General features: G+C 38.0%; 1 long non-coding RNA gene across 1 annotated transcript in view; it reads left to right on the top strand.

Moving 5' to 3' along the window:
* The window catches only part of LOC120525433, a 72,543-nt gene extending 48,343 nt beyond the window's left edge, over positions 1 to 24,200 (top strand). Inside the window, exons 2-3 of the long non-coding RNA XR_005632953.1 lie at positions 19,531 to 19,636; positions 21,898 to 24,200. This is a non-coding gene — a long non-coding RNA (uncharacterized LOC120525433). The remainder of the gene's footprint in view (positions 1 to 19,530; positions 19,637 to 21,897) is intronic.
* The last annotated feature ends 600 nt before the right edge of the window (positions 24,201 to 24,800 follow it).

Raw genomic sequence — 24,800 nt, 5'->3', positions numbered from 1 at the left:
AATATGGCGGCCAACATTGGCATCATACCACCGAAATAAGTACGTACATCGGTTTCGGTTAGCGCAGGGAAGCCGCCTACCAAATTTCATGAAGATGGGGCCATAAATAAGAAAGTTTAACATGGAGTACGTTGTTGACCGTTATGACCGTTACAAGTAGAATTTCGAAATGAAACCTGCTTAACTTTTGTAAGTAAGCTGTAAGGAATAAGTCTGCCAAATTTCAGCCGGGAAGTTGGAGAATTAGTGATGAGTGAGTGAGTCAGTCAGTCAGTCAGTCAGTCAGTGAGTCAGTGAGGGCTTTGCCTTTTATTAGTATAGATTATCAGCCCTATTATTCTGTCCACTTATTTATTCATTAATTTATGTTCTGAAGCCATATATTCCAGTTTGAGATTGCTGGGTAGCTGTTGCAACAAGCAGACAAATTAAAAGTCCAGGGAACTTATTGTTTGCATTTTTAAGTATTGAGAGAAATAAATCAAAGGAGTCATGTACAGTCTAGTAAAAAATAAAGTAAAATGAAGAAACCAATCATCAAAACACAAAATAGGAACTTGTTACGATTCAGGAGCACACAAATGGTGAAAGGTGTGAGGCCTCAAAAATAGAACCACAAAGCAGGCCAAACACCTCTCCAGCCAGCCCAGGAAAAGGAACTTCTAAACTACAGGCTGTCTTTGACCTACACAGGGCACATATAGCTATGGCTTTCCAAACTCAAAAATATAAAAGCAGAACACCACACAAGGGAGGGTTAAATCATCAACCTCTGGCCTGTATAAAAAAGGGCAATCAAAAGAATCATTATTAACAGAAAAAAAGAGGAAATAACAAAATATTTTTAAAAGGGTAATCAACAGTGACCAACAATCAAAATCCAAAGAAAGCAGACATTCATGAAAAGCAGGAAAAGCGAGAAAAGGGCAATACTTGCAAAAACAACATACAATAGCTCCAAAATGCCTTCAAATGAAACCACAATGAACTCACTTTCCCAGCCTGCCTCTGAAGGCTGGGGACGGTTCCTTAGCTCTGAGGTAGGTGTTGCTCTGTCTCTTAGGGTCCTGTTAAAAAATGTGTGACAATCCTCAGTGTCTGAATGTTCAAATCATCTTGCCACTTTATTTGAAAAGCTTGCAGTTTACTGAATATGCAGCGATTGCTCTGGAGAGTTTTAAAAGTAACTAAAATTTTTAAAAAGGCATTTAGAGGATCTGGAATTATTGAGGAGAGGGAGCAAGTATAGGGGCTTGAGAGACAGAGAGAGAGAGAGGGAGAGAGAAAGCACCCATTGCTGTATAATATGATATCTTGTCAGTTGCAGGTGAAAAGTCAGAAGCCGCTTGCTCATTTAGACACAGGGAACTTCCCTTTTGCTCAACTTGGATAAGCTGTAGCTTACTAACTTGGAGGGGCAAGACCTGGAATGATTTCTCATCAGTGATACTTTCCTGCCCAGGAGCTTTATTTTAACACTTTATTTGCACCCGTGTTCCCATTTTTGTGTGTACTAATACACAGGTATTTTTAAGTGTCTTTGTATATAGAGGTGTGTGTGTTCTGCTGTGCTAATCAGTTTTCATCTGTCTGTGATTTCTCTAAAGCAAAAACAAAAGACACTTGAAATATTAACCATTTTTAGATTTTGTCGAGCTGTGTCGTGGTGAGGTATTCTGCTGTTTCGATGCCTGCTTTTTGAATTATGGCATCGATAATGGCAATTGCAATTTTGAAAATGTGTCGTAGACATAGGTGATAATGGCTATGTCATATACTATTTTGATATAAACAGGATAGATAATAAATAAGGGATCAGGAAGGTAAAATATAATGATAATATGAAGTGTGCATAATTAGTATTCTCCACAGCATTATTTGCACCTTCTGCCTTCAGATGGTCTCCCAAATCCTTAATGTTACCAAGCAATATATAGTGCTTTAGTTATGGCTTTAAGATATGATTCCACTGAAGGCTGCCCAAGAGTGAAGTCACACATATCCCTACATGCAGCAGTGTTGCGACTGACATCAGTAACACAATATTATACTATATATAAAATATATAGATTCCTGGCCTACGCATGATAGCTTTTTTTGAGGCATTTTAGTTATTCTTGAATTATTATTTTACACTTTTTGGTCATTTTGTAATTTCACTACTTAATAGTGCTTTGTTTAAATATTATTTAGTATTAGCATTTTATAAATATATTTCCTGGCTACATTTTGTGGGTGAAACCCCAAGAGGCTGGTCTACCATGACATCATTGCTGAAGGACTACTAGGGTCCTTAAAAGAGTCATTAAATGTAATGGAGCTAAGATTTGAGATTGTAGGTATCATTTGGATTCCTAATTTCTATTTATTTTTGCAACTTTTCTTGATTTTGATATTGGCTTACAGATTAGGTTTGTTTGCTTCAGGTTGCCTGACAGGTACACCCTTTTTATTCTCCATTTTCCTTTACCTTGACTGTTTGTTCTTTTGTTTTATTTAACAAATTACTTAAACATAAAGAAATATTGTTTGTTTTTGTTTTATTTTTTTGGTCTGAAAGGCCAGAGGTTTATGGCTATCCTCTTCCCTGAAGGACTTGTGTAGGTATTTTGAAATTATTGAACTGTAAAAGCCTGAGCCCCATTTTTGGCCTGTGCAGACTTCATATTTTGTTTTTTTGAGATTGGGGTTATGCCTACTTTTGAAGCTCAGACTTAATGGAGCCCTAATCTGGCATTTTGTTTAGTTTGAAGTCTGCTCACATAGGCAAAACACAACACAGGCTAAGCAGTTTGGTGTCCCTGCTTTGGAATAGCCCTTCATTCATGGTTTGTTCGTCATTTGTTTCCAATACTACCAGACCAATTCCTGTCCGCATGATCTGCTTTGGAATAAACTGTTGCATCAAATGAATGAATTAAATATACCTTTATATTTAATGTGTGCCATAGATCTTGTTACATCATGTTATTAGATCACCTATGATGTGCACCTAAAATGAAAGTTACCAACTAACCTATTAGGCATTTTTCTTAACGGGGTAGGAATAAATGTCAAAATCAACTCTACAATTGTTATCTGTAATGTCCATATTGTACCCCGTGTAATCAACCCCAGTAATCTCTAAAGGCAGGCTGCTTTTCAGAGTGGAAACATCTTTAACTTTCATCTGTTTACTTCAACCCATGTTGCCACCAGTAGAGGATTTCTCAGACCTTTCTTTATACCTTTAAGGGACTACAGCTAGAAAAGAAACAGTCAATCCAGCTCTCAGCAGCATTAGTATTCAGTCATTGCACAGAGATATTGAGTTTAAGCATTTACTTTAAAATTATATTTATTTGTATAATTACCAAAAGCAGCAAATATTCCTGGGGGTTACAGATCCAGTAATCTGTGAATACATTTTTGGAACCATGATTACTGTATATTCTAAGTTTACTGCACTAAATGAGATGCAAGAAGCTGTGAGAAACACGAGACAGAATTATCACCGTGCAATCAAATCACATGTGTAAGAGTGGCTGCTGAGACAAAGATGCATGGCCTCCCCCAGACAAACTTTGTAGTTCAGCAGTTCTTTAGTGAACTGAAAATTTTTATAAACCTATAATAAATGTGTGTGTATTTTGATGGTAGTAAATGATAAAAATGATTAATATTAAAGATAGAAAAAAATACAACAAAACACCAAGTACAAAAAGATAAATGCTTATGACAGTCCAGTCTCGCATGTGGCAGGTGATGGTATTGTAGTTATGAAATGAAATCCCCTGTGAACAGCCTCCTGAAAGTTATGTAAAGTTTTGTTTTACCATGGTGCTGATGTATGTGAAGATTTGTAAAAGTTCGGACGACTCACAGATGAAGACATTTTCCTATCTTGGTGTAATCATATGAGCAAGTGGACACAGGACCAGATATTAAGAGAAAACTATAATCCAATGGCTGTAATAGTAATCCAATTGTGCAGTGAAACGTTGAAACAAAAACACACCAACAACTGAGATCCTCTCAGCTTGTTATGGTTCACTTTTAAAGATTGCAACTTCATTTTTTACCCGTCAGCCTTGGGGCAAAACCCAAAGCTGCCCAATGAAACAGTGCTAGTGTGGTTGCTGGGAGTTGGAGTCCATTTAAGTAGCAGGGTTAAAGCATAATCTGTGGTTTCTGATATAAGCTGCAAAACTTGCAAAATTATTTTCTTTTACTTACTGATGACAAACTTTGCCAGTAGGCAAATGTGTGAATCGTAAACCTGCAAATTTCAAGGGCCAACAGGTAAAAGCATTAACAAAGAATTATACAGCCTTAGTGGGTGCATGCCGTCTTCATACAGTCTCAGATAACATTTCCCAGATGGTCCAGTTCCTTAGTTAAATATTCAATATCCTTAATTGAAAAGTGAAAAGAAAGATTTTTTGGTAGAGACATAACTCCTTGGAAAGTGTCTAAGCAGACAACAGGCACCATTTAAAGTGTCACGCAACAAAACACCAAATGAATGAAAACTAAACCAAAAACTTAATCAAAAACTGATCTGAGAATCTTTTTTTTAAAAAGTTCCAATAAAAAGACAACCACTCTCATCTGCCTAAATGTTGTGCGCACACACCTGGATTACTATCCGCTGGCAAAGTGACTAACACTTTTACAGTTTCTCAAAACACAGGAACGTTACCACACAAGTTCAAGGTCAGTTCCAATAGGAATCAAGAGCTGCACTAATTTGCACACAAACTGGCTATACTAAACTTTCCAAGGTCCTGCTTTGCCTTTCAGCTTTTCCAGCATACACTTCATTTTTGTTTAGTCAGTCAAGTCTTTTTGGGCTCAGCCATTTACCTGAAATTTGTCAGTTGAAAAGAGATCTCTAAAGGTTTGGCAACTGCAGCAAATTTAGGTCATTGAGCTCCTCCAGATATTGTATAAATGAAATTTTTAAAATGAAATATTCTGTGGTGGCAAATGCTAAAAATGAACCAAAATTTAATTATTAAAGTGATTTTGGTAATTGTAATTTCAGGGTGCAATCATTTAAAAAAATATTACAAGTTTCCATTTAGTTAAAGAAAATTCACAAGCCATAATTAATTAAGGAAATTCATAAGGGGCTCCTAATCCCTTAATGTTTCTCATTATGACCTTGTTTCAAGTATCTAATTCCTCTGAACAGGAGTCATTAATCATGGCTTGAAAGCTGAAAGCTGACCAGGCTGCTAATCGTACAAATCTCAAAATACGGTGCTTATTACCAGATATCACAAAGATCATCAGAAACAGCTGGGTGATTAACAATGTGTAAGGAATTCTGAATGAACTGTTCACCCAATTTCCATTAGAGAATATTTTTTTCACACAAGTTAATTGTAGTGGACTTAAGTAGGTGTTAATTAAGTACTTAAAAATTACTAGCAAGGTCCCTGTTTAATGACAGCCTTTTTCACTGTGCCTGCTCACTAATTCTCTGATTTGAACACAGTGTCAAAGGGAACACTTAAAGCCTTTAGAAAACTACCAGCTGCTTCTTTTATATTCTTAATGTTTCACAAATCTCTGACCGAAGTTAGGTGTCAGGTTGCTGCTCTGGTTAGAGCTGCTGCCTCATGGATCCTGCCTTATGAGCTAGAATACTATGGCCGCTTGTCCTCCCTGTGTCTGAGTGTTTATTTCCTCCAGATACTATTTCCTCTCAAAAGACATAAATGGCCAGTTTGGAATTATTACTAAACCAAATATTATAAGTATGTGTGTGTGCGTGTGTGTGTGTGCAAGTGTCTTGGACTTGGTTGGCTTTTGTCTTATGCCTAATGCTGTTTAGATAGGCTCCACCGCCCACAAAACTGACCTGAATTAAGGTTAGGAATCTCATGCTGCACAGAATTTCTAGCCATGCATTGTAGTACTAGGTTGTTGTACCGTGTTAGCCATTATGAATGTAGAGAAAAGCCAAGCAAAAGGGTAATCTTGCCTGAAGAAGGGGCCTGAGTTGCCTCGAAAGCTTGCATATTGTAATCTTTTTAGTTAGCCAATAAAAGGTGTCATTTTGCTTGGCTTTTCTCTACAGCCATGCATTGAAAATCCATCCATTATCCAACCTGCTATATCCTAACTACAGGGTCACGGGGGCCTGCTGGAGCCAATCCCAGCCAACACAAGGTGCAAGGCACGAAACAAACCCTGGGCAGGGTGCCAGCCCACCACAGGGTGCACACACACACACCCACACACCAAGCACACACTAGGGACAATTTAGAATCGCCAATGCTTCTAACCTGCATGTCTTTGGACTGTGGGAGGAAACCGGTGTACCCGGAGGAGAACATGCAAACTCCACGCCATGCAGAAAATGAACCCAGGTCTCCTAAACTGTGAGGGAGCAGCGCTACCTCTGTGCCACCGTGCCTCCCTTGCATTGAAAAGCTGAACCCATTTTCTCCATGAAAATCAAAATAGGAGTTGGGCACAAGGCATGTGTTCACTTTCAATGTCAATGAAGGCTGGAGCCTATCCATGTTGCACACAGTGCAAGACTGGGACCAGTCCAGAAATGGGGCACCAGTCTAATGTGAAACTCTCTTGTGTAATCAACCTGAATGTGTTTTGGGTGTGGACAAAAACTCACAGAGATACTGGGAAGACATGCAAACTACACAGATAAGTAAACAGACTCTGGAGTTGTGAGGTAGTGGCATTAACCATTGTGCTACCATGTCACATATGGATCAGCCAGGAAACAGCATGCATATCATTATGCTTTTTAACAAGAAACTGGCTTACAGTACAAATGATTCATATTGAACAAGTATCCACCCACCCATCCATCCATCCATTTCCTAGCTTTCTTTTCCTCGTCAAAATTGTGGTGGAACATTTCCTGGCAACACTGGACTCAAAGCAAGTTCCAACCCAGACGGGGTGCTAGTCACAGAGCACACTCACTCAAAATCCCACCAGGCAGTTTTAGAGTCATAAATTACCGCAATCTGATTGGTTTTTGTGGTGTGGGAAAAAACCTGGAGCATCTAGGAACATCAACATTTATTTTTTTTTTATATAGCACATTTTCATACAAACAGTAGCTCAAAGTGCTTTACATATTAAAGAATAGAAAAATGAAAGACACAATTATAAAACAAAATAAATCAACATTAATTAACATCGAATAGGAGTAAGGTTCAATGGCCAAGGGGACAGAAAAACAAAAACTCCAGACGGCTGGAGAAAAAATAAAATCTGTAGGGATTCCAGACCATGAGACCGCCCAGTCCCCTCTGGGCATTCTACCTAACATAAATGAAACAGTCCTCTTTGGATTTAGGATTCTCACGGAAGGACTTGAAAATGATGGTCACGTAGACTTCTGCCTTTTAATCCGTTCATCATTGTTGGAGCATCATGAAGCTTTGAGTAGGTGGAGGTGGCGCAGGCCACCACCACAAAGAAACCGGAAAAAGAAACAGAAAAGAGAGTAGGGGTCAGTACCGATTTTAGAGCCACCATGAATAGTTATTATGAGGAAATTGAACATATAGAGTATCAGGATTAAGTTAAATTAAGATTAAAATGAAGTTATAAAAAGGCCATGTTAAAGTAATGTGTTTTCAGCAGTGTTTTAAAGTGCTCTACTGTATCAGCCTGGCGAATTCCTATTGGCAGGCTATTCCAGATTTTAGGTGCATAGCAGCAGAAGGCCGCCTCACCATTTCTTTTAAGTTTTGTTCTTGGAATTCTAAGGAGACACTCATTTGAGGATCTGAGGTTACGATTTGGAATACAGGGTGTCAGACATTCCGATATATAAGATGGGGCAAGATTATTTAAGGCTTTATAAACCATAAGCAGAATTTTAAAGCCATACTGAATGACACAGGTAACCAGTGTAGTGACATTAAAACTGGAGAAATGTGCTCGGATTTTCTTTTCCTAGTTAGGATTCTAGCAGCTGCATTCTGCACTCGTTGCAAACGATTTATATCTTTTGGGTAGTCCTGAGAGGAGTGCATTACAGTAATCTAGTCGACTGAAAACAAACGCGTGAACTAATTTCTCAGCATCTTTCAGTGATATAAGAGGTCTAACTTTACTTATGTTTCTTAAGTGAAAAAATGCTGTCCTAATGATCTGATTAATATGCAATTTAAAATTCAGATTACAGTCAACAATCACCCCTAAGCTTTTTACCTCCGTCTTGATTTTTAATCCTAATGTATCCAGTTTATTTCTAATAGCCTCATTGTATCCATTATTGCTGATCACTAAAATTTCAGTTTTCTCTTTATTTAACTTGAGAAAATTACTATTCATCCATTCTGAGATACTAGTCAGACATTCTGTTAGTGAATCAATAGAATCAAAAACCCACATGAACACAGGGAGAACATGCAAGCACCAAACTAAACCAAAAACGACAGTACAAGATAAAACTTTGAGTTAGATCTTTAACAGTTGGCAGGCCATGTCATTGCACATTATGATCGTTGAAAATGAGTGATGGCTGTAAGTTGTACATTAAGCAACAGCCATTCAAAAGCCAGTGGGAATTAAGTGGGATATCAGTTGAGAGTTTGAGAAAGTAGGAGCCCCAGATGTAAATACGTTTTTTCCCCAGAGGTTGAATTTTTCTTACTTGGACAAAGCTGGCAGCACTGTAAAGATAATTGTTTCTTGATCTCTCCAGCACTTTTAACACCATAAAGCCATCCCTGCTAAGGGCTAAACTCAGAGATATGCAGATGGCTGAGCCTATGGTGTCCTAAATAATGGACTATCTGTCAGGCAGACTGCTGTTAATGAGACTCGGGGACTGTGTTTCTGATATGGATGTGAGCAACACTGGAGCACCACAAAGAGCAGTCCTGTCTCCTTTTCTCTTCACTCTGTACACCTCAGACTATAAATACCAGGTCGTATCACTTGCACAAATTCTCAGTTGATTCTGCACTTATGGGATGTATGGATAAGGGGAATGAGACAGAGTATAGGAGTCTGGTGGAGAAGTTTTTTTCTTGGTGCAAAGAGAATTGTCTGCATCTTAATATCAGCAAAACCAAGGAACTGGTTATTGACTTTTGCCAAACCAAAGAGCCACTATGTCCAGTCACTATTCAAAGAGTGGATGTAGTGGTGGTCCATTCCTACAAGTACTTTGGGGGTCCACATTAATGAGAGGTTGGACTGGCCTCAGAACACAGGAACTATATTGGAAAGACAGAACAGGCTCATTTTCCTTAGTGGACTGCATTCCTTTAACGTGGGAAGTGATTGATATCCTTCACATCTTTTATAACTCTGTGATGGCTCATGCAGTGTTCTATGCTATGGTGTGCTGGGCTGCTAAAACCCTTCAAGAGAGGCCCACCAAAAAAACAAGCTAATTAATATGGCAGTGTGGTTATGGGACACACTGTGGACCCCCTGGAGGTAATGACAGAGGAGAGAATTAAAACAAAACTGTGTGCCATTATGAGCAATTTGGCACATCATCAATCCGACACACTAGCTTAGTAGTTTCAGCCAACAAATCATTCAGCAGAAGTGTGCTAAGAAATGCTACTGGGGCTCCAACAGCAATACATCTGCATAATGCGTCACTGGGACTGGGACAGCCAATTCACAACTTGTCTTTCTTTTCAACTTTTCTTCATTTTAGTCATTCTGGTGTGTGTGCTCAGACAGTGTGAGGGTGTGAGTGAATATATTAATTTATGTATCTACTTACGTATTTATTTATGTATCTATTTATTTAAAGAGCTTCTGTAAAAAGCTAAATTTCTCCCTGGGGACAAATAAAGTTCTATCTACTATGTACTACCACATATTAGTGGGTTTTGGAATACTAAGAATTCTAATGGTGTCTGAAGATGTCCACTTCTTAACAGGATTGTGTCAATAAGAATTCTGTTAGTGTGTTTTGAAGTTTAGAGAATGTCTTAAAAAACAAATCTTGACAATAAACAGTAGCTTACTTGGTAAACACCATCACAAGCAGTGTATCATACGATATTTCCCCATTTTGTTTAAACACGCAATGAAGTGGAATGTTTGTTTGATCAAGCCCTCTAACTTTCCATTACTTGCTCAGTCAGTAACATGGAAATGAAGTAATCAGCACAGACTTTATCCAATTATTAAAGACAACACTGTTACTGTGAATAGCGAGCCATCCACTTTCACTCTAAAACTCTGTATTTTTTACTCTGCATTATGTGTAAAACTAGATTAGAATTTGAGAACCACAACTGTCTCAGTCCAAGAGTCTGCTTTGTGACAGACGCAGCAATCGCACGCTGTGCTGTCATTCATTGTCTGGTACATCTTATTCTTTTGGAGGGGTAAAAATAGCCAGTTTTAATTAGACTTGTCAGACTAAAGCAATACTTAACATTACTCCTTTGACATCTATCTCGTTTCTTACTGTCAATACACAACATGATCCTAATGAACAAAAATTAAAGTCTGCTGCATTTTTTCCATTTTTTTAATGTGTTGATGTTGTGTGGCTGATGAGATTACCAGATTGCCTTATGTTATTTTGGAGTGTTTGACAGTATAGAACTACTTGAGCTGGTCTTTTAAGAGAGTGTTGGGGGACATTACTTTTAAAAGTAATTTAGTTGCATTACTCATTGCTTACATTTAAGTATATACAGTATGTTATATTGTTACTTAGGTAACACTTTAGTTAGTTACTACAAAAGTACATCTATTACTCATTTATTAATATGTAACAAGACCTGAACATTCTCTTCTTTGGATCTTCCTAACACTCACAAAGCACCAGTAAAGCATTTATTCATCTCGGCAATGTGTCCTGCTAATAAAATTTCACTTTGGAGTAGTCTGAGGTGGCTTAACTAAGACAAGTTTCTCTTGATATTACAATGCATTTAGTATAACTTATTTAGTATAAGACCTGTGAATCTTTATTTTAACAAGTCATTTTACCGTCATGTCAATAGGCCACACTGCACAGAGATTACAAATCTACTGATGCTTTGTAAATGTTATGAAGACCAAAACAAGCCGTTGTTAAGGTCTTGTTACTAAAGAGTGAGTAATAGATGCATTTCTGCAGTACCTAAAGTGTTCCCTTTACTTATTATAAAATGTAATATCTTACAAACAGTGCATTACTTTTTCTTAATTTGTATGAAAAACTGCAAATACCACAGGCCAGCACTTAAACCCTCAACCTTTTGACATCTAAAGACCACCTTTCCAGCTACATATAAGCTGGTAGTCTGCAGTGCCATCAACCCTTCAATGGCCTAATTCATTAGATTAAAAGGCCAATATTCAATAACACAAGCTGATAATTAATTGCCAGATGACAAGGAAATTGTAGGAAAAAAAAAAATACGGCGGCATGGTGGCGCAGTGGTAGCACTGCTGCCTCACAGTTAGGAGACCCGGGTTTGCTTCCCAGGTCCTCCCTGCGTGGAGTTTGCATGTTCTCCCCGTGTCTGTGTGGGTTTCCTCCCACAGTCAAAAGACATGCAGGATAGGTGCATTGGCGATCCTAAATTGTGCTTGGTGTGTGTGTGCACATCCTGCGATGGGCTCGCTGGCGCCTTGCCTGGGGTTTGTTTCCTGCCTTGCACCCTGTGTTGGCTGGGATTGGCTCCAGCAGACCCCTTTGACCCTGTAGTTTGGATATAGCGGGTTGGATAATGAATAGATGAAATAAATTATACACAATTTATTAGTTACATACATTTGGATTATATACTGTATATTCGTAAAATTCACAAAATAGCCTTGTGTGTGCATTTCACTCACTAGTTTTCAATATTAGGCTTAATGCAAGTTAAAGGCAGTCTCAAAGCTGGTTCCACATGCAAATGGTTTTGTGTTTTGTTTTTATAGCACTAGGAGCAGGAAATGCAATTTCAAAACATGTAAAATGAAATAATTAACAAATTCTGATAATTACTCATTTTAAACAGATGGTTTGAAAGATAGCAGTATTAAAGAAACCCTCCGTACTGAAACATTCCACAATAACTAGTACAGCTCAGGCATACAGTATGCAAGTGAGCAGTCACTCGCACTAGGGACACGTCAGTGTTGGTGGAGGAGAAGGAGGAGACGGCCTCATATTGTAAGCCAGGGCTTCTTCAAATTTTTAAATCTGAGGACCCAAATAAAAAAGTCAGTACCACACTGGGACCCAAGATGAGTATTACAACTATGATAACAGTAGACAATTGCCATATAATAAAAAAAATATTTACTTGAATGTGTTTCTACCATTCGAGCATATTTGTCACAAGAAAATTGCTAAAACAGAAAAGTGGGAAGCAAACATACGGTTAACAGAACGATTGTCGGACAGCTTTTGACAGCATTTCAGTAGAATATAGACTAGTGAAACATAAAGCGACCCAATTCAAAAAACAAAACATTTACAAGCTAGTCCAAAAAGCCATAAGGCAGTTTATTGCATATAACATAAAAAGTGTATTGTATATTACATAAATTCATTAAAAACACAATGCAAAATCAAAGCCCCTAATGCCAAATTGATAGCAGTGGACCACCTAAAAATGTACTATGCAGCACAAGTGGTCCATGGACAAGAGGTTGACAGCCAATGTCATGTACAGTAAAATCTCTATTATCCATCAGGGGCCAGGACCGAGGCCACGACGGATAACAGAAAAAAAACGGATAACAGAACAGCTACTTTAAAATTGATATACAGGTACAGTAGATTAGTTTAGCAAATAGTCATATTTATTCACAAAACAAAATTGTAATAACAAAATATAATACAGTATTAATAAAATTAATCAATTCATATAATATTGTAACAACCAGTGTCATAAGCAGACACAACTCTGAGGTACTTGAGTTTTCTACGTTTTACTTGGAGTCTTCATTCTGTAACAAACAGTGTCCTGTCTTATACTCCGTTATATGGGTTATGGAGTACACCTCCAAAACAATAAAACAATGCTTTCCCTACCAATCAGTTTATCTTTTGCCTCTCACGTTCTGCCTTTCTCTATACTGTAAACACTCTGCTTATTGTCTCCTGGTTCCCTACTAGAAACTTCTTTCGGTTGCACCTTCCTTTTTCTCTTAACTTTTCCTGTCACTCATGGCCCCTTCCAGAACAGAAGCCCTTCACCTAGTGCCATCACTTACAGCATTCATTCCACTCTTTCTGCTCCCCCACAACACATCACAAGCTGCCTGCACAATATTCTAACAAAACATAATATAACAAAACTTAAGATGAAAATTACAATACAGAACATTAACATTAATACAGAATAACATTACTGTCAGTGGTTTCCATTTTCAACACATTTTCCAATTTTATCAGCATCACGCTTTTCATGAAGCACTTTTGCCGTTTCGTAAATGTTTTCAAATTTCAGTTTTTTATGACAATTCCAACGCCACACGCATACATTTTTTTGCCATAAGAATGTTAAGTAGATGAATTATAATAAACAAGAGAAAAGCTATGAAATGCTATTAAAGCTGAAGAGTACAACTGATGCTGTCATTTTGAAATGCGGCAAGACATGTGGTGCTGGGGAAGAACACTACATGCTAGCGCAAGGGAGAGTTGTTCCAATATGCAGAGCTCACAGCGTACCACAAAGCATTAGGGACAGTTAGGGGCAGGTGCTTTTTTTTTTAGTTGTCCTGATGGTTAACAGAGACCGACGGTTAATCGAGTGATGGATAATCAAGGTTTTACTTTATAAATCTTTATTAAACTCACAAGAAACACAGACAAATTTTCTTGTGTTTTATAAATATGTTTAGTCCTTCCATCCCCACTCTGAGCCACCTGGAGATTACCGGTATGAACACTGGCCACTGTGCTACCCTATCACACTGTTTCTACATAACTATAGTAAATAACAGAATTCAAACAGAACCATCACTTTATTTATAGGTTTTTGTTACTGGATTATATGCTGCATATTCTTTTTTGCTTGGCTGCAAAAGACTGAGCCCTGCAAAGGACTGGTATACCGTGCACCATGATTGCTTCTTGCCTTACACTCAGAGCTGCTGCAATAATCATAGCCTCATTGTGACCCGAAACTGCGCAGATTAAATTTACCCCTCCGTACAAGCAGGAATAAACATATACTTAGATAGATAGATAGATAGATAGATAGACTACTTACATGTTAATTTCTTTTCACTTGATTGTATGCCACACACGTGCTTAGCCTCTTCCTCACCTATTACCAGACGGCTAAAGACAGCGCATGCAGAGTGTTACGTAGACAGCAGCGGCAACATCTTTATGAAAAAAGGCAATAGTTTTGTAAAACAATGCAGTTATTTATTTTTTGTTTTGGACTGGTGGTAATAACACTAGGTTATTCATCCCTTTAAAAAGTAATCTGACCACTTAGTGCATACTACTTTTAATGCGTTACTCCAACACTAATTAACAGTTTATGGTGGAATTGTTTTTGAAGAGAAAATTGGAAACTGCCCACCTTATGAACATCCACTGACACAATGTTTTTATTCCACCTTCACTTCCCATTATATTCTGACTCAAACAATGTGTTTAATATGGGAGCACTTTGAAGAGAAGATACAGAGTCAGAACTTCCAGCTCCATTTCGCAGTTTTGATTAATTTGTCATGACCAGTGTCAGTCCATCTTTAGGTACATCAATCAACTTTTTAAAAGACAATCCCATGGATTAATCTATTTTTGAATTGCTTCACTGGCACCAGAGTAAATCTTAGGCACCATTATAAAAAAGTATATTGTATATAACATACAGTTGCAAAAAAAACATTTGTGAACCTTTTGGAATTAGCTGGATTTCTGCTTTACTTCCTCATATAAATATGATTTGATCTTTAAATAAGTCATAGTTCCTAAATTGTCCCTAGTGTGTGCTTGGTGTGTGTGTGTGTGCCCTGCGGTGGACTGGCGCCCTGGCCGAGGTTTGTTTCCTGCCTTGCGCCCTGTGTTGGCTGGGATTAGCTCCAGCTGACCCCCGTGACCCTGTAGTTAGGATATAGCAGGTTGGATAATGGATGGATGGATAAGTCACAGTAATAGACATATGCTATTGGCTAAACTAGTAACACAAAAAAATTGTGTGGTTGTCAATACTAAACACACTGTTTAAATATTCACATTGCAGTGGGAAATTATGTTTACACATACTGTATATCCATCCAGCTTCCAAACCCACTTCTCCAGAGCAGGGTCATGGGAAGTAGGAGCTTATCCCAGCAAGCACTGGCTGCAAAGCAGGAAAAATCCTTGGATAAGCCCATCACAGGGACCCCTTTTTTTAATTGACTGGAAGAGCATCTATTAGCAGCAAACTTTTCCAAAACAACATTACCTATAGTTGCTGATCAAACTTGTAAAATGATTAAAATGATTAGGAGGAATTTAGGCCATTCCTCCTGACAAATTTATTGAAGTTCATTGATATTCCTGGAGTTCTTTGAATTAACAGCTCTTCTCAGACCACGTCAAAGCCTCAAAATGGCTTGAGGTTGTGAAGTAGCCCCAAATCATAATGCTCCCTCCAACCTACTACTGTATGATGATGCATGTGAGGGGTCCGTGGCAATGTGCAGGTTTGTAGACAGAGTCGTGAGTCCCATGCCCAGTGGGTGGGTGTGGCTGCGGAGCTGTGCGACCGCACAGTGTGGAGGTGAGCTGATTGCTCGATGAGTTCAGCAGTCCACGTCAGTATTAAGGCACTGCGTCTACAGTGTAAACAGACAGCTTGAGTAGAAGGAAAAGGGGAGAATGAGAAAAAAGAAAAAGAAAGACCAAAAGTTAAAAGGGAAGGAAAGTAGAAAAGAGTGTCAGGATCAATGCAAAGCTGGTGCTGTGAATAGGAGCATCCTTTAAGCTGGATGAACCGAGATTTGTTATTCTTTTTATAGATGGATCCTGACATTGTTCTAACCTTTGATTTTAACCTGTTGGTAGATTATTTATTACGATTTTTAACCTTCAGAAAAATCGCTTTAATATTTATTTATTTCTGCTCTGAAGAAACTGCACTGCATTTTGTTTTGGAGCGCTGCTTATTGAAATAAAAATGACCTTACATTGATTTACACCACCTCTTTTTGTTCTTTCTTTTCATTCATTCAAGTCCATCTCGATTTATGATTATTGATGATCTGGGACCAAGGAGAAGTATGCCAGTGGTGGGCAAACCTGGCATCACACCTACTTTATGGTGGGGTGAGGTTTTATGCTGAGGTGGAACGCTGTGTTTCAACTTTTGTCTCATCTATTTAAAGTACACTGCCTCAGAAGTGATGTGGAACAGCCAGAGTAGTTTGATTGCTGCCCCCTGCTACCTTGTGACAACTGCAAGCCATGACATATGAAGTCATCATTGTGATCAGCATTGGACACGTCCCGATTGTCCTAGATTCTGGATACCAAAAAAATGGAAGGCTTTGAACCTCTGGACTGTTTTATGCCTTGAACAAGAAATGCAAACAGAATGAATGAAAGTGATCAGTATAGGAAATGTCAAGTAAGCTAGAAGTCATAACCAAGAATCAAGCCTATCTTTCATCTGATCAAAAATGATAAGCCAAGAATTAAAGTAAGAAGCAGAAGGAACCAGAAAATCTAAATGGCATTAAAATACATATACACAAAAAAAATATATTTAGTTATCTGCAAAACTCATATATGTATACATCTAAGATGGCGATGATGTTAATTGAGCAATCTCCAAGACCACGCTCCATATAAACCATTATTGCATCTTGACAACAGTGGCACAAAATGGTGGCACCATAGGAGATACAATATGGCAATGAAATTAATATAAGAGTCCTAATTGCAGACCTTTCAATACACAAGTGGAATTGAGTAAGTTTTTTAGAAAATTCCACTTGCAGGGATTTTTCCAAAGTCGCATGGAAACTGTTCTCCCCACACCTTTTAATAATTCTCATTTTATATCCAACTGCCCCAACGCATCTAAATTGGAGATGCTTATGCAGTTAGTATGGAAGGTGGTTACGCAGATTGAATATCAGGAACATAAGCTGTTCTACAATATTACTAACATTGAATGGAGTGCACTTAAAGGATTAGCTAATATCAAATATATTCCAAACAAGGCAAAGAGTATACAGTTTCATACTGACTTTGATACACAAAAATAGTATACAGTGGTCATCAGTCTTACTGCTCATTTCGCATTTGTCCCTATGTCCCTTGTCTTATAATGCTTGCCTAGCCGTTCTTATATGGTGAACCCCTGTGGTAAATCTGTCTCTGTGTCAACTGTGCATGTGAATAGAAAAAGGCAGTTTTATAAAATATATTTGCACAGTAACATATTACACTTATTACAGTTCACCAGCCTGTTGGCCTTGCAGGATACGCAAAACACACATAACACACATAAGACATAATCTCCCCATCGGCACCCGTCTCATTGCACTAGTGTGACAAGCAATATGAGTTTTCATATCATGTTTAGGGCCTTGTAAGACTCTGTACTTGTTCCATGCTGTTTCTTCCAAGGCCTCCAAGCTGTTCTCCTGACAATGGAAATTCATCTGAGATACTGGGAACACTGGAATCAATAGATGTAAACATTTTGTCATCAAATTAGATTGCCCAGTAAAGACTCTTCTGCAGAATCCCCTGGAGGGAGGTGCACTGGGTCTTCAGGATGGAGACTGTGTCTGACTTTTTTTTTACTTTGTTATAAATGACTGTAGGCCTTCAGGGATTTTTTTTCTCCATGGATGTGGCTGAATGAAGCTTTTGTTTTTCTCCTCTATTTTCAACTGCAAGTATTTAAAAACTTAATTAATAGGCAGATATTATTAGGTTCTATTTATGGTAATCAGTTTCAAATGACTTTGGGTTCTTGTCTGTTTAAACAAATTGCTGTCTTTATGTGTGTTCATTTTGTAATTAGTTATTTGTAAAATTTGTATTTACGAAGTTATTACAGAGCTCTGCACCTGCACTCAGTATAGGACACTATACAAAAATAAACTGAATTGAATTGAAATGAATTACATGCTGCCTTTTCCTGCATGCAATCTCAGTCTCACTCGGGCTCCTTGTTAGACCTGACCTAGAGAACATATGGCACAGTGGTCTGTGGTCAGGTTTCCTTTGCTTATAAGATTTCCAAAGAACTAAGGAAAGGCCTAGAATGTTTTGCAGCAACTGCAGTGACAGCAGTCAAGACCAAACATCTTGGCTTTTTTATTTTCTGCTGGGTATTTATTTTTAGTAATATTGTTGCTTAATATTTAATTTTCCATCTTCCTTTGAGAAGAAAGCAGATGCACAAAGTTCTAGACAAAATGACAACATGGAATAACCCAAACACAGTAAAACTAAAAAGCACAAACAACTTCAAACGTACAGGCTTAAACACTTGAGCTTTGCAAACTTCTGTTTTCACATCTTTGTCTATTTTTAAGTTTAACTTCTCCATGGCTCACACTCCATATACTGTATGTAACCAATTATTTCGGAATCCAACTCTGCAGACACAGAGTTGGGCTTTACATAGTATTCTAACTGAACTTGGTTATTCTTCCATCTTGTTTAATTGTATTGTTGTTTTGATTTAAAACAATTCTAAATATTGATTGTTTAAAAAATATACAAATAAATGAAAAATATTTTCCAGTAAGGTGGTAATCAGCAAGAGTGAAAGGGAAGGTTTACAGGACGGTAGTGAGACCAGCTATGTTATATGGGTTGGAGATGGTGGCACTGACCAGAAAGCAGGAGACAGAGCTGGAGGTAGAAGACTTAAAGATGTTAAGATTTGCACTGGATGTGTTGAGGATGGACAGGATCAGAAATGAGTACATTAGAGGGTCAGCTCAAGTTGGACAGTTGGGAGACAAAGTCAGAGAGGTGAGATTGCGTTGGTTTGGACAGAACAGAAGAGAGATGCTGAGTATATTGGGAGAAGAATGTTAAGGATAGAGCTGCCAGGTAAGAGGAAAAGAGGAAGGCCTAAGAGAACGTTTATGGATGTGGTAAGAGGATATGACGGGTGTAACAGAACAAGATGCAGAGGACAGAAAGATATGGAAAAAGGTGATCTGCTGTGGCAACCACTAATGGGAGCAGCTGAAGGAAGAAGAAGGTGGTAATCAAATGCTTATTATTGATGCTTACTAGATCTAGGTTTGATTACCCATCCTGATTAAGGCCTGCGTGAAGTTTGCAGGTTCTTTTTGTATCTTCACCCAATTATCCATGCTATTCCAGCTTCAACCCACATTCCAAGGATATGTACAGGGGGTTAACTGGTTACTGTAAACTGTCTCCGTATGAGCAAATGTGAGTAAGTGTGTAGACGAGGTGCTGTACATCCAAAAAAAATGTATAGATGAATAATTTCTACTTAGGCGGTAGTTCTCTTTATCTTTAGGTGGATAGACTTTATAGCAATGAAGCTAAGACATTGTACTTAAACTCCAAGTTTGGTTGTTTAGTCTCCACTCAAGTCACCTAATTTCCCTCTGTATAATTGTAATTTATCTGTATGTTAGAAGTTGCTGAGATGGCCTGTGAAGAACTGAACTGAGAAGAGCGGATGGGTGAGCAGATGAAGGATGTTTAATGGGCAAAGCAAAGTTGCAGAAAAACTCTAGAAAGGTCAGTACTGAGAATTTAAAAAACTGGTAGTAAAAGAGAAAGCACTGCAAACTCACAGTCCAAAAAGCAAAGCAGAGTTCTGTGGACAAACTAGCCAAAAGGATTCCCTAAACAAATTAAATATGAGGCAAAGGTACATTGGCTTTTTCTACCCAGTTTATGTTCTTTACTACCTGTGCCACCATCTTAAATAGGCATGTATGAAGAAATCATGTGATTACAAATGGCATGACAACCAATAAAACAATACAGGCATCAAAACCAACATAAATAGGAGGTGAGAATGATGAAAACATTTTTGAAATGTCAGAGAAATTACATAATTGTAATAATGATTCAAAGTAATTAAAAAATATTCAAATAATAGTTAACAAGTGATTGACAGAATGAATAAAGACAACATCAGGACACGTCACCTTGAAGGACTCAATATTCACAAAACACATAAATCATTCATGCAGCCTGCTCCCCTTCACCTTCTCATATGCTCTTGACCTTCACCTTCTCATATGCTCTTGACCTTCACCTTCTCATATGCTCTTGAGGGTAGGGTATTTTGCCTTATTGCACCAAAACCAAAAGCTTTCTCACTATACTGTTGTTTGGTCAGTTTTGCTCATGTCAGTGAGCAGTTATTTATATCCTCCAAGGCTTAGGCACTCACCAGATTTTTTTACAATCCATGCAGAAGATGGGGTATCAGTGTACTGTCACCCCAGATGTCTGACTAAGCCGCACAATCAGAATACTGCTATCTCACTAGCTGCAATAATAAAATATTATTAATAAAAATCTGTTCTGGGTTCAGTGACCAACACTCATTCTTGTTTAACGCACTTACTACAAATCCCAGACAAGCACGCAGTGAACAGCAGTATAAGAAATGGTATGGCACTGGTTTCACCTTTGTTTAGATGAGACAGACATATAATATCTATGTCTGGAGACAACCAGGTGTGCATTTTACTAAAAACTGGGTGGGAACAATTAGAGGGCTCACCAAGTGTCACATTTCCGAACATGGTGCTCAAAGCAGGGCTGGTGATTTTGACCCACAAAGAGCAATAATAAGATCCGACAAGCTTTTGATTATGATGAACTGTCTGGAGCTGAAACGTTGCCTAAAAAGACGACTATTAAACATGTAAATGTGTGTTACATGTGTGGAGAGCATGCTGTATGTGTTAAACATAAACATAACCTGTTGCAAGTGACAAACCTTTATGAAACATCAATGAACTTGTGGTAGATGTGAACAATATGTTGTGCTACGTGCACTCTTTGTTGTTCAGTTACAATAATAGTGTAGAAGTGGATGTAAGGCTGAAAACATTTGCAGCTATGTTCGAGAAAATATGAATTACAAAATATGCATTTGAAGTAAACAATGTTTTATACCCCATTCAAAGGAGGCAATAAGGACTGCCATTAAGAGAGATGATGACAAAGATTTCAGTACTCAAAACAGTCAAATCAATAAACTTACCTAATGACACCAGTAAAAGCATGGGCAAGGCTGAACAGCATCCACCTTCTGACTGTACTGTACATCGTCACACATGTGCGCTTTGGGGACTGCTTAAAGGCTCTGGTTGTGGTAATTCCTCACCGATCCACAACAAACACCTCTTCTCTTCCTCCCTCTACAGACCGGATCATTGACCGCTCTACCACCTTTAACATCACTTCCGGTGTCTATCCCCCTGGAACCGCATCTTCTTGCCTGGGATGTATTTATCCAGAAATATCGCCATCTTGGAGCAGTCACTTTGAGACTGATGTCTATAAAGGCATCTCTATCCCTTTATCAATATGATTAAAACTCGTGTTTGTTTTCAGTTGTTCGAGGTTTGCTCAAACTTTATGCTTGTCTGTGTTTTTCATTAGAACATCTAAATGAAACACTAAAGTAAATTAACATTACTGTCTTGTGGAAATGCAAACATACCATGCAAGAATAAAGCTGCAGTATTTTAAAGCACAGTATATACACAGAACATAATACTAATCTAAACTCTGTTTGCTGTTTTATACCATATACTGTTGTGATGTAATAGTCAAAATGAAAGAAAGATTACGTACTGATCAGAAGCACTTCCCAAACACATGGAGCCAAGTAGCTGCAGTGGTCTACATGGGTGTGTCTGTCTCTTCTGTCACTGTGGTCATTACAATGTACTAATTAATTATTAATCTTCAGTTACCTTGTGCTATTGAGCATTGATAACAACAATTTTATCTTTTTATTTTCTTTTTTTTAGTTTCATTTGCTCTCTCCCGGAAACCCTGGCAATTTACAATGCACAGACTGGAGAATTGGGGGTGAATATCTTATGAAGCCCTGTGAGTGGATCCTTTGCAGCCAAGGATTTCAGAGCTATTCAGTTCACACTTTTTAATGAATTGTCACTAGATATCAAGACTGGCCCCATAAGACTAAGATGAAACTAATTTTTTGTTGGGGTCTTTGCTTTGCCAGTCACAGTTCATTATTCCCCATTGTTTCTATTCATTTTCTATTGTAGAGTTTCGGGGAGTCAGCAGTACAGAATGCAAATCAGGAATCACTCCTTCACGCCAGGTCAGTTTAGAGCAAAATATAAGGAAAAGCCTAAGTGCACAGAAAGAAAAAATACCCATGGAAGAACATAATATCTCTAGTGTGACAGTGAATGGACCAAAAATTGAACCCAGCCTTTTTGGAACTGTCGTGCCACTTTGCCACCATGCTAATCATAAAAGAAATAGTCACTATTTAAAAAAATGAACCTCTTGAAAAAAATGTTTTTATTTTAGGCTCAGGAAGCAACACAAATACTTAGTGTTCTCTTCAGCTGCTGATGAACAGATTCAAATTACCAAAGCTGATGCTCCACAATAATGAAGGCATTGTATGTGCATCAGAGCCGGATGGCAGCCATAAGATGATTTGTGTAAACCTTTGCATACCACAAACACCTCTTTGTTTAGCTGAAAAGTGACATGCTAGCTTTAAAGCATTTTGTTTTTATTTCACTGTTACCTTTAATATTACACAGCCTAAAATAAAACAGAGAGCAGGCTGTTTTCGAACAAATTTCAAATAGACCAAAACAAAAAGTTGACACTCCATGAAGTAAAGGTTATATTAATGTAAACCTAGGCAAATGTTGAGGTAAGGGTCTTGTTATGTGTCTGTAAGGGAGGTCAAATCTGACAAAACTAGCCTGATCATATTTTACATTTTCTTAAGGTGGACTGACAGATGCTTCACATAACCAGCATTTAAATAAAGGGGAAAGCAGAGCTGATTATCTGTCTATTCATCATTATATTATTTACTGTAGAACTCCCAACACTAGAGAGAAATAGAAAATACAATAGAAACACATCAAGATAAGAAGCAAATTACAAGATAACTGAAACCTAAAATAAATAACAGATTAATAAAGAGACCAACTACATGGCTATAGATAAGAACTAAAATCCAGTTAACTGAATGCACAGATCAGAAGCTGATAAGACTGACATGCTAAGAACAAAAGAGTCATTTTAAAAGAATTGAGTGCTCAAAGAGGCTGGCATGATGGTGCATTATGGTGGTGGATTGCATCACCACCTGGGCAAAGTTTTGGACATCCATCATTATACTAATTACTGCAGAACTCCAACACTAGATAGAAATGAAAAATACAAGAGATACAAATCAAGGTAAAATGCAAATAACAAGATAAATGAAACCTAAAATAAATAACAGACTAGTAAAGATTCCAACTGCATGGTTATACAGTAGATAACAACTAAAAAACAGTTAACTGAAAGCAGAAATCACAAGCGGACAAGCATTGGGTCATTTTAAAAGAATTGAGTACTTAAAGAGGGTGATATGGTGTGCATTGTAGTGGTGGACTGCATAACCATCTGGGCAGAATTTGGACATTTTTCTGTTTCTTCACCCATATCCTAAACACGTACATGTTAAGTGAATTGGCAACTCTAAATTGGCTTAGTATTGGATGAGTATTCTTTCCATTCATATAGCATATTCTTTCTACTCAAAGAGGTTTTACATAGAGAGCAGGGCACAACTTCAGTCACCACCAATTGTGCAGAATACACCAGAATGATGTGATGGCAGCAATTTTGCACTAGTACACTCACATTAGCTATTAGGTGGTGAAGGGCTTAGAGAGATAGCTCATTAGAGAAAGGGGGTGCCAGAATGACTAGGCTATAGAGAGCAATTTAGCCTGGACATCAGGATGCACCCTGCTCTGTTCAGGTATATAAATAGTGCTCCATGACCCCTGCATAGACATTTGGGGGACACATATTTGGAGGAGATGCCTAGGAGCACAGGCAAAAAGAATTCAGGAATTAAAGATACAATAGAAAATAATGTTTAACACAGTGGAATACATATTTGATTATTTTCTAAATGTAAAATATGGACATGCAACAAGTTCAGTCTGTTTGCTGTGACCTTCGACATGACCCTTAACCTGCCACTCACATTGTATAAATATTAAGCTTATACTCGACTTAACCCCTCATCTGACTTATCAGTACATGTGGAGCTTTGACATTTGCCCTTTCTTGTATTCATAGTTCCTTTATTAAATTTATTATATAAACGTGCACAGCATGCTTGGGTGTTTATTGGTTCTGATGGACTGCTTCTTGTCTTGTGTTCGATGTTACCTAAGATGTGTGTGTTAAGCTAAATTGTGTATATGCGTGAGTGTGCCCTGTGATGGACTGGTAGTTAAACCCAGGGGTGAGTCCTGCATGGTCCTCAAAATTGTTGGGGCAGGTGGTCACTCCATGAGACCCTAAAAACTGGATTAATTAAGCTCAGTATGTGGTTGAATGAATGAATGAACATTGGAACATTTGCCCATCAAATCTGATAACTACTAAACAAATAGGTGTTAAGGACATTGATGTGGCATTCTCACATTTGTTTAGGTAAATCCTTCCGGGTTTTGTGGAGTTTTAGTCAGAATGCAGTTGAAATTTTTAGAAGACCACAAAACATGTGATGACAATGTTGGCATATACAGCATGGCCATTAATGAGTTTTGCAGTCTTTATATATTAGAGAGGCTGTTTTTGAATCAGCTGTAAAGTTTACTGGAAAGCACAACATTATTGATTTAAGAACTGGAGCTATGTGCCCATTAGT

Source organism: Polypterus senegalus, chromosome 3 (assembly GCF_016835505.1).
Source record: "Polypterus senegalus isolate Bchr_013 chromosome 3, ASM1683550v1, whole genome shotgun sequence".
Lineage (NCBI taxonomy): Eukaryota > Metazoa > Chordata > Cladistia > Polypteriformes > Polypteridae > Polypterus > Polypterus senegalus.
The sequence above is the reverse complement of the archived record's forward strand: the minus strand, read 5'-3'. Positions and strand labels throughout refer to the sequence as shown.